This window comes from Morone saxatilis, unplaced genomic scaffold (assembly GCF_004916995.1).
Source record: "Morone saxatilis isolate NCDOM2014 unplaced genomic scaffold, NCSU_SB_2.0 Contig8, whole genome shotgun sequence".
In the NCBI taxonomy this organism is placed as follows: domain Eukaryota; kingdom Metazoa; phylum Chordata; class Actinopteri; family Moronidae; genus Morone; species Morone saxatilis.
In genome coordinates this window covers 5038466-5047942 of record NW_023340257.1, presented here as the reverse complement: position 1 = coordinate 5047942, position 9477 = coordinate 5038466, and the positions used below count along the sequence as shown (strand labels likewise).

The following is a 9477-nucleotide window of genomic DNA, read 5'->3' as shown; positions in this document are numbered from 1 at the left end:
TGGTGGCTGATGTTTTTGCTCATTCATCTACTGTTCATTAAGTTTTCATTAGTAGATTCATTGACACACTGTAATGCCTTTTTCACTAGGTAAGGTTTCCAAATGAACTCGATACCTCAGGGGACCTTGATGTCTTAAGAGGGGTGCTGGTGCTTGATGAGCTGCGCTTCATGTAATCATTCCACAAGGCCCCAAAGATGGCAGATTCATTTCACAACTTTAGTGCTACCCAAACCCACGCTGCACTAATCCAGCACTCCTTTCGTTGCCAAACATGCCCCCCCATTGCTCATTTGAATGCTTAATTACCAAGAATTGTGTGTTTGTGTATAAAAAGGAGTGATGGGAGGGAATAGAGGCTGGCAGTTCATATTAATCAGTGACGATGTCTCATTCACTACATTTACATGCTCACAGGAAACCAGGTTAATGGGAGAAATCGAACTATGGTAACTGGGATTCTATTGATCACGAAACCTGAAACAATTTCTTCTCATTTTATATGTTTTAGAAATCGGGTTTGTGTCAAAGGCAAAGAGAGGTTTGATTTCTTAAGTACATATAAACTCACTGATCTTATCTCACTGAAGTTTTGCCAGACAACACTTGAAGACTCACTAGACAGAATTGCTACTCCACTGAAGCTATACCTAAGGAAACGCAGCCAGTGTTTTCAGTACTTTACTTCACAGATGGGAGTTTTAGAGGAGTTAAGTAGTGCTTGACCACAGGGAGTAATGTTGGCACTGAAACTGCAGCAGTGCTCTTCCCTGTCTGTCTTGCTGCTCTCTGGGCTGCATTGATTCACATTAACTTTAAGCCCATATTCATAACATGAGAGAGTACTAACTAACCTTTTTTCACCTCTTAAATTTGTGTCTGTGCACCCCACAGAATTGTTGCATCAGTATTTCCCTGGTCTTACCATCAACTTAAGCTGCCAGTGACAGACAGGGGACACCACCCCCTGTCTGTTTTTATGTTTAAAGAGGAGTTGTCTTAAAATTTAACATTTCAGATTGCACAGTCTCATGAATATTGTAAAGAGCAGATAGCTCCCTCCTCTCCTTTCTTCTTTTTATTCCTTCCTTTACTATCTCTCCTTTTCACTGTCTGATTATTTTGCATTGCTTCATCTTGGCCTGAATTTGAACCAGGTCCAAGCAAACACTGGTTTTCTCATGAGAACATACACCAGTGCTGTAGTGGCACTTAGTGTATATATATAATGCAAAGCATTATGTCAGACCATTGCCTCTAATTGTGCCGTTGTGTATTCAGTGCTTGAGCTCATGAAAATACTCCTCCACGTATTGTTCATAATATTAGGAGCACGTCTTTCATGGCTGCTGTAGACTAGTATGCCTGTCATCCACAAGGCAAACGTGTGTGTGTGTGTGTGTATATAGGTTTAAATGTAATGGAACCTCCCATCAACGGGCTAACGCCGTCTCACGTGTCTTAGCGTCACCATAATCAAACCTTTGCATCTTTTCTCAACAGGATACAACCAGAGCTCGATAGTGCGACCTGTGCCCTGTTGACTTGGCAGACGTGTGCTTTTCTCAGGACGCCGCCACTCAGATGGATTAAGAGGTTAGCTTCCAATCCCACAACCAACTCTGCTCATCCACCTTCATTACATACTGCAGCACTGCCTTCGTTGTACTTTTAGCTGCTTGTCCATCTATATTCCAACCCCAGAGCTGGTCAAAGCCATGCGTTGTTAGATGTTGGTGGTGATTAGAAGGATGACTTTCTGTACATTGAGCAAAGACTGCATGCATACACAGTGACCCCAGCTAGTGTGTGATATGCCTTTTGTTTGAAAATGACAAAGTATTCACCACAAAGGCGATGTGAAGCAGCTCATGTGAAGACAGACGGACTGATTCAATGATCTACCCCACATTCTGTAAACCAGCTGTGGTAACCTGATCAGACCGGTTTGGGCTTACCTGAAGGCACAGAGAAACCGATCCAAGGCTGAATAATTCAACAGGTCCTAACCCAAAAGCAGCTGATATGTGCTACAGGCTTAGAGGGTTTTGGCTAAGGTTTCATCCTGCAGAGGCCTACGTTACTAACCTAACTAACACTTTGGGATCGCAATAAAACATGACCCTGCTGCAGCTGACCCACGTCTTTGTTTTTGTGTGAGAATTAAAGATACACAACGGTGTTTCCAGTGTACAGTTTACAGTGTTTATTAAAACTAAATATAGGTAGAGCACCTGAGGTTACAGTAAACCTCAGATAAATGTAAAAAACTGTTGTTGGTAGGTCCAGGCACGAGGATGATAGAGGCGCTTTGTGTTATAGGCAAATGAATCAAGACCACACCATAAATAATGCAAAGAACCCCAAAGCAACAACAACAACAAATCCATGTGGCTAAGGTTAATATGGCAGTTTATGAACCATGCAGTACAGCCACACAGCCATAAAGTGTACTTTGGAGCCATAATGAGCTGTTGTTTTTGTTTTTCTGCGAGTATCCAACTAATGAAAAGTTGGTCAGCTAATTCTCTTTTTAGTGGCTAATTAGCCCCTAATAAAAAAAATACTTGGCAGGTGATTGGATGAACCATCTCTATCAGAGGCAGACTTCAACCAATCAGTTCAACAAACCATATAGTTCAGTCAAACTCGTACCAAAGCCAGTCGAAGGAGCGAAAACATCTTTTTCATTGAGAAAAGCTTTCAGTGCCATTCTTTGCTCTTCTTTCAGTGACAAAATACTCCCCAGTTCTGATATAACTGCTAGCAGCATCCACGGCATTGTTGTTTTCGAGCAAACAGTAACTTCTCCCACGCACCGTCACACACAGTTAAACCACGCCTGTATCGCCTGCCCGTAGCTGCCAGTATTTCTTTCTAAAGGATGCTGATGTTCTCATAGAAGTCAGTAGAGTGAGTCACTGAGTGAGTGTGCTACACCATACAGGTATTTCTATGTTTTGTGGTGATTTGATTTGTTTACTGCACAAGTCTCCAGACAGCTCCAGCCAACACTACCATGCAGCAGCAAGTCTTGTCTCTGCGTGCTTACTCTATGCGAATATGGCAGCCATACAACTGGAATTTTCCTATTAGGATACAGTCAGTCAAGGTGAACTCTGTGACCCTGTCAGTCTCATTATCCACATTAATAGACTGGAGCACATACAATGGATCCCTCAGCTATCATAACAAGAATGGCATCACACTAACTCCAGGTTACTGGGATGTGCACTGTCAAACAATTACTGGGATTTTCTCTCGCTTAACGCAGCTCAACTTGGAATATGTGTTCAGCCTTTCTAATCACATCAGTGTATGAATTGACTGTTGGTGTGGTCAATGAGATGTGTGTGTATATGCAAGCTAATGAAAGCATGGCAGAGGCTATTTTAATGCCTTATATGTTCTATGTCTTTTTGTTTTAAAAGGCTTTTCCTGTCAATATATTTCTCAGGAAACGGGAAATGGTTTGGATGGGTATTCCCAGGAACCCTTTTCCTTTTTGAGGTATTAAATGAAAAATATTCACCATGTATGGATGTGAATATGACCAAGCTGTAACGTGTGTGATGTTTTGGAACAATTTTTTTTCTTCCATTTACTGGCTGATTTGGGCTTGCAAGGTAAAATAACTGCTTACTTAATGACTTACTGATCACACTTCACTATGAAAAGATTAGTCTTTTCACACTTGGGAGACATTACCATGGAGGCAGGTTTACCTTTTTATGATTGCGGTGTTTGGATAGTGTGGGTGTGTGTGTGTGTGTGTGTGTGTGTGAGGGTTAGCTTTGGCTCCTACTTCTAACATGTGGTTGCCAACAGATTCTTCTCGTGGGTAAACGGAGACATGGAGACGGCAAACTGCTTCTCATCTTTGGCTATTGGGCGTGTCTTTGTCTAAGGAGCAGGAAGTCATTTGGACAAATGGGTCTATTATTGACTAGCCCACTACCTTGGTGGGCTAGATTGTTCGACCTGTACATTGTAAAGTCGTCCATCTACTTTATGGGGGAGAAAGAAGAATGTTTTTAATCATAATGCAGCTAATTATTCCACAGCTTGTCTGTCCATGTAAGTCTTAGTTATTGGTGTTGCAGTCGGTGAGAGAACTAAAAAGCTGTTTTCCCCTCTTCTCACAATGATTCGTGCCCCTACATCACACTTTGGGTGTAGTTCTGGCCCACCATTTCTAATCCCTACTTGTGGTCATTCAGCTTCTTGCTGCTCTCCTATCAATTCAAAACAAGGTAGCCCTGTGGCAGGCAGCAGCAGCAGCCTCAGTGTGGGTGGGTGTTGTTGAACCTGTCATGAATGTGGTGAGTGTGCATTTTATTTAGAGTGAGAGCTCCAATGTGGTACTCTTGCTCGAGTTAATTCGAGCCAAGTCATATCATGTTAATTTATGTGGAATTTGGTATAAACTCTTCGGACTGAAGAGTACAAGCATGCATTTAGGAATGCTGCTCTGCGTTTGCTTGGGGGCGGGGGGGGAGGGGGTGTAACAAGTGAGAGGAAGGCTTTCTGGTCTCCCAGGGGAGAAAGATGAGAGTGAGAGAAGGATGGATACGTAGGTAGAGGGTGGGGGATGGTGTCAGAGCTGAGGAGAGAGGAAGAGAGGCTTGAGTGCGGTAACAGAGCTGATCGTACACACACACATCTTCGTATCAAACAGCCTAACTTATTGGCTTGACATCTAACTGAAACATATTTTAAAGGCACAAAACGGTTCAAAACTAGAACCAGCGGATAAATCTGTTTGATGTTAGGTAACGTGGCCTGTCCTCTGGTTCCACCCTCAGACCACTTTATTTTACCAGGACATTTTAGAAGGACATTGGCACTATGTGCAAAAACCCAGCCAGCCTCATTTCTGTGAGACACTGCCTTGGCAGAAATGACCAAAAAGGATCCAAAAATGGCAGAATTTGTGTAAAAAGTTTAATCCATCCAACAAGTTAGTCTTTTAATGAGCGTTGTGGTGTCGCCAGCTTGGCTGTAGTGTTTTAGTCTTGTTTCAAATGTGTTTGTTGTTGTTTAAAAGAACTAAAAGCCAACTAAAACAAACAAAATAAATGTCCCTAGAATTGAACCAAAAAAATGCAAAAGAAGTTTAAAAACTTTCCAAGTTCTATCACTCCAACAATAACTTAAGGAGCAGAGAAGGTCAGCGTAGTGAGTGGAATTTTCTGTCTGAGCTGTCATACAGAGACTGCTTGTTGATACAGTAAACATCTATACAGTCTGTTGGGGAGAGCTCCGTGGGCTGCAAAACAACACCTGAGATCAAATTCAGAAACTTCAGGTTGCACCTGAATGACTGGAGTGAAAGACATCTGTGACTCAACCAGATAACTTCACAGCTTAAGACAAGATAGACTGTATTGATCCCACAGTGGGGAAAGTCACACGTCTAAGTCATATTCTGTGTTGTGAAATATTGTGCTCTGATATCTTTAAACCCCTATCATCCAGAACTAGCTGTGCCACTGTCACCCTGCCATATGGAAGAGCCCAGTGTCTCTGTAGAGATCCGTAGAGCTAGCCACTGTGTGAGTGTGCTACGCCATATACGCATTTCTATTTTTTATTTTTTGTACTACCCAAGTGTGTAGTTTCTGCTAGGGTTCAGGGTTGCTGCTACCTTCAACACCCCTCCCTGACTGGCCCAGTGTGCTGTGTCCAGTTCAGCATAGCAAAGTGGAAATGAGCTGCTGATCTGCGTGTGTGTTTGTCCACATTTCTTTCCACCGTCTTCTGGAGGCGCTCAGTCAGTGCATCTGTTAGAGTGGGTGGTTTTGTACTGCTTGGGTAAGACTTTGAGCGTGCGCCACTCTAGGCCCTCCCCTTCTCCCTCCCTCTCTATCCTCCCCTCTCTTCCCTCCTCCCTCCAGCAGCTGTTTTCCTGTCTTTGCTGGAAACTGGAGCCAAGCTGTTTTTTCCCCCCATCCTCACGTCACAAGCAGGAACTCTGCGACTTACTGACATTACACAAACACACACTCTTTTTGTCTGCCTCTGCCCCTGTCCCACACTCGTCTGGCTGTTGACTGTGTACTGACCTCATTTTGGACTACAGACTGAGGAATAAGTATTCCCACTCTTCTACTCGGCTGCTGTGATTGCGTGTTCACATTGCTGTGTGAGAGCCGCCTGACTGTACGGAGAAATGCTTTCATGGTAAGATGTCTCTTCCCTTCTCAAAGGCAACTTTAGTCTTTTGACCTCTTGTTTGTGCTGCTTTCAGTCTGACATTTTCTCGGGTTTCCAGTCTCTCTATTGGCAACACTGTTGTTGGATTTATCCAGTGCTAAGTTTCCAAAAGTCCTTTTTCTTTTGTTCCCCCTGTTCTCAGTGTCTACATGTCCCCCAGAAAAGTCTTGTAATGAATGAAATAAACCATCAAAGCTGTAGCATATCTCCAATGAAATTGAATGAATGAGTAAGTGTGTGCTTTAGAAAGTTCAAGTTTTCGATTGAGCTGTTGTGATAAGTTATTTAAATTTTGATGTCCCTATAATGTCATGACTATTAGTAGTTCAAAAAGTGGCTTTTCTAATTCTGCTTTAAGTCCATGTTAATGTAATGCAATTCTTCTTCTTTGGTCTGAATTTGAAAAACAGCCGTGTTTAATTGCTGTCCCAGTTGGCCACCCTGTCTTCCTCAGCATGGCTATAGCCACTAGCACGGGACCTTGAGTGTAGCGTTTCACACATGTGAGTGACTGCGAGGTGGGAGAGGGACACATGATGGAAGACTTTGTAGATTATGTTGCAGTGCTGCTACACTAGACCAGTTCAGCCCTGACTCATAATTACACTTGGCATAACCTGGTAGTCTGAGCTCAGTATGTGTAATGCTGCATTCACATGGAATCAGGCAAACCTGAATGTCATGTTGGTGGGTGAAAGCAGGATGGTAAACTTGGGTGAGGCTGGCAGAGAATACCGGTAATGCTCGTGGCATTGCAGTCCAAAGTTACAATATTGTATTCTGCGGTATTTAATACATAATACGTAGCTCCCTCACACAAGGAGAGAACATGGACAGTCTGGACAATGAGATGCTAATAATTGATACAAAATAATCAGAAAATAATTTTAATCTATTTGATTCCATTCTTTTTAAACAATATATTACCATAGCAACATATCATTATGCGTGTTTTGGTTTGCCATTCTGTCGGACTGTTTGTTTTTTCCCGTGTTGTGAGGAAGGGGCTGTGTGTCTGCCTGAATTCATGTGAATGCAGCATAAGTGTGATATGGTGGTTGGGAAAATGCTCTAATAAGCGCTATCACGGTTTATAGTTTGAGCTGTTTAAACCTGCTTGGTTCACATGGTTTTTGTTCCTTACTGATACTGAGACACTGGAAAAAAATCAGATTCAAGCAATGTAGCATAGCATGGGATAGCTTACTGACATTTATGTTAAATGTCAGGGAAACCAGATTGCATCAGAATTCTGGTCAATCTTGAGGGTGAAAATATCTTAGTACTAAGAATAGTTTCAGTCAGGGGAAATTGATATCTCTCATTCTCCAGTAAACTTGAAGTAAAATGTCCAGCGGTGGCTTATGTCTGCCTGCTTTGGACCTCACAAAATCTATAATCCTCTTGTCTTTTCATTCTTCCCCAGAGGTAATTCTGCCTCATGGCCCTGACATGCTCGGGGCACACATAGACTGTGATTTCCCTTCTCTTCCAATTTCATTTCATGTCCCGTGGTGTGAGCAGGTCCAGCAAAATCTTGGTGGCAATCTGAGACAATGTACAGTTTGAGGCATGTCAGATGGTGCAATGAATTGGTGATGATGCAAGCAGAGACATGCTATCAGCTCGCGTCATCCATCTGCACCGATCTCATGTTTTGAAAATGTAGCCAAACAATAAAAGCTTTGGCCTCTGACATTCTCAGAGTTTTGACGCAGGCAGTCTTTGTTTGCCAAAGCTGTAAATCAGCCACCAGTGCACTTGTCTCACAATTGGATCACAGTTTTGAACTGACGACCAAAGATCTGGGACAGCCCAAAATGTTAGTCAAAAGCCGATAAGTGCTGTGTATCTCCTCACATTGCCTTTTTCTTCTCTGTTAAAAGCTTCACCTAAACCCACTTTAAAGCCTCAGCTAACGGCCAGCTGACCACTGGCATGCACGTACATCCTGTTCAGTACAAGATGAAAAAACAAATTAGCAGTCTGTATTCGTAGTCCAGAAAAAGAGAAATCAAAGACCCACCATTGCAGAAAAACATTTTCACATAACTGAATCTAAAATTGCACACCAGTCTGGTTTATATGCTCACAATACGAACTAGCAAAGTATGTTAAAGTTGCAACTGCCACTGTAGTTTTTGTTTAGATTTGCTTTGCACTCGGTTTATGTTTTTGTTTTTTTTTTTTTTTTTCTTGGCTTGTAGAAGAAATGTTGTCATCTTGTCAGAACTGAACCACTATCAACGCTTTGGGATTGCACTGTGTGCTTCTTCAGTGTAACCTTGTTGAACACAAACAGGATTCAACCTTTCCATCCATTTCTATCCACTTTGGACTTCACTCAGCTTGTCACCTATGGTTGTTTCCTTTATGACAATAAATGAGTAAAACACACACATCCAGCGAGTGAGTGTAAAGCTTACCCATGTTACCCTCAAGTGTGAACCTATCATGATGTCACCGATTGGTTGAGTATCATTTTGAAGCCTCAGTCTAGGAATTTAATGTCTGGGCCCTGGATAACTTACCTGGTAGAGCGGGCGCACCACATACAAGGCCGTCTCCTTGTTGCAGCAGCCCAAGGTTCGATTCTGACCTGTGGCCCATTGCTCGGCGTCATCCCCTCTCTCTTTCCTGGCACTCTTCAGCTGTCACTATGAAGTAAGACTAAAGACTAAGAATGGGGGCATTTCTCCAGCCAATGGAGCTGCCCCCTGCTGGCCAGTAGAAAGAATGCAGGTGGCTTCACTTCACAGACCCGGAAGCTCTGTCCACTAATTACATACTGCCAGTGTTTGCATATCTGCCATCTGTCTTCCTATTCCTTCCCCCCTGTAATGACGAATACTAATCGACCCTACTGGTTTGCCATTGAACGAGAGAGGTTGTATACGTATACATCCATGCTCCTCCACGTCGTCAGCTGGTGAGCTGACAAGAGGGTGGGTGATGACTTCAAAGTCCCTGCATTACCAGTCTGCATTTGTGTGCCCTGAAGCTGTGTGTGTTTGGGTGGGGGTTGCTTGTGTTAAGGCTGGCTGTGCATGTTTAATATGCTAACAATGGTTGTCACGCTACCAGCGGCCTTCTTCATGTGACTGCCTCCCTTGCTCGAGATAACAAGTGTACACCGTGGATTCTGGTGAAGTTGCATCTTAAACAGTCCCAGCTCTGCCTTGCCATCCCATCTCTCCTACGCCCAGAGCAGAAGCAAATCACTGGGCTGATATTCGGAGCTGCTTTTTTTTTTTTTTTTTT

General features: G+C 43.0%; 1 protein-coding gene across 1 annotated transcript in view; it reads left to right on the top strand.

Moving 5' to 3' along the window:
• Positions 1-5918: 5918 nt before the first annotated feature.
• Positions 5919-9477, top strand: part of LOC118342104 (SPRY domain-containing SOCS box protein 4-like) — a gene marked incomplete at its 3' end in the record, with an annotated part of 9535 nt that continues 5976 nt past the window's right edge. The window contains 1 exon segment of the mRNA XM_035680541.1: positions 5919-6183.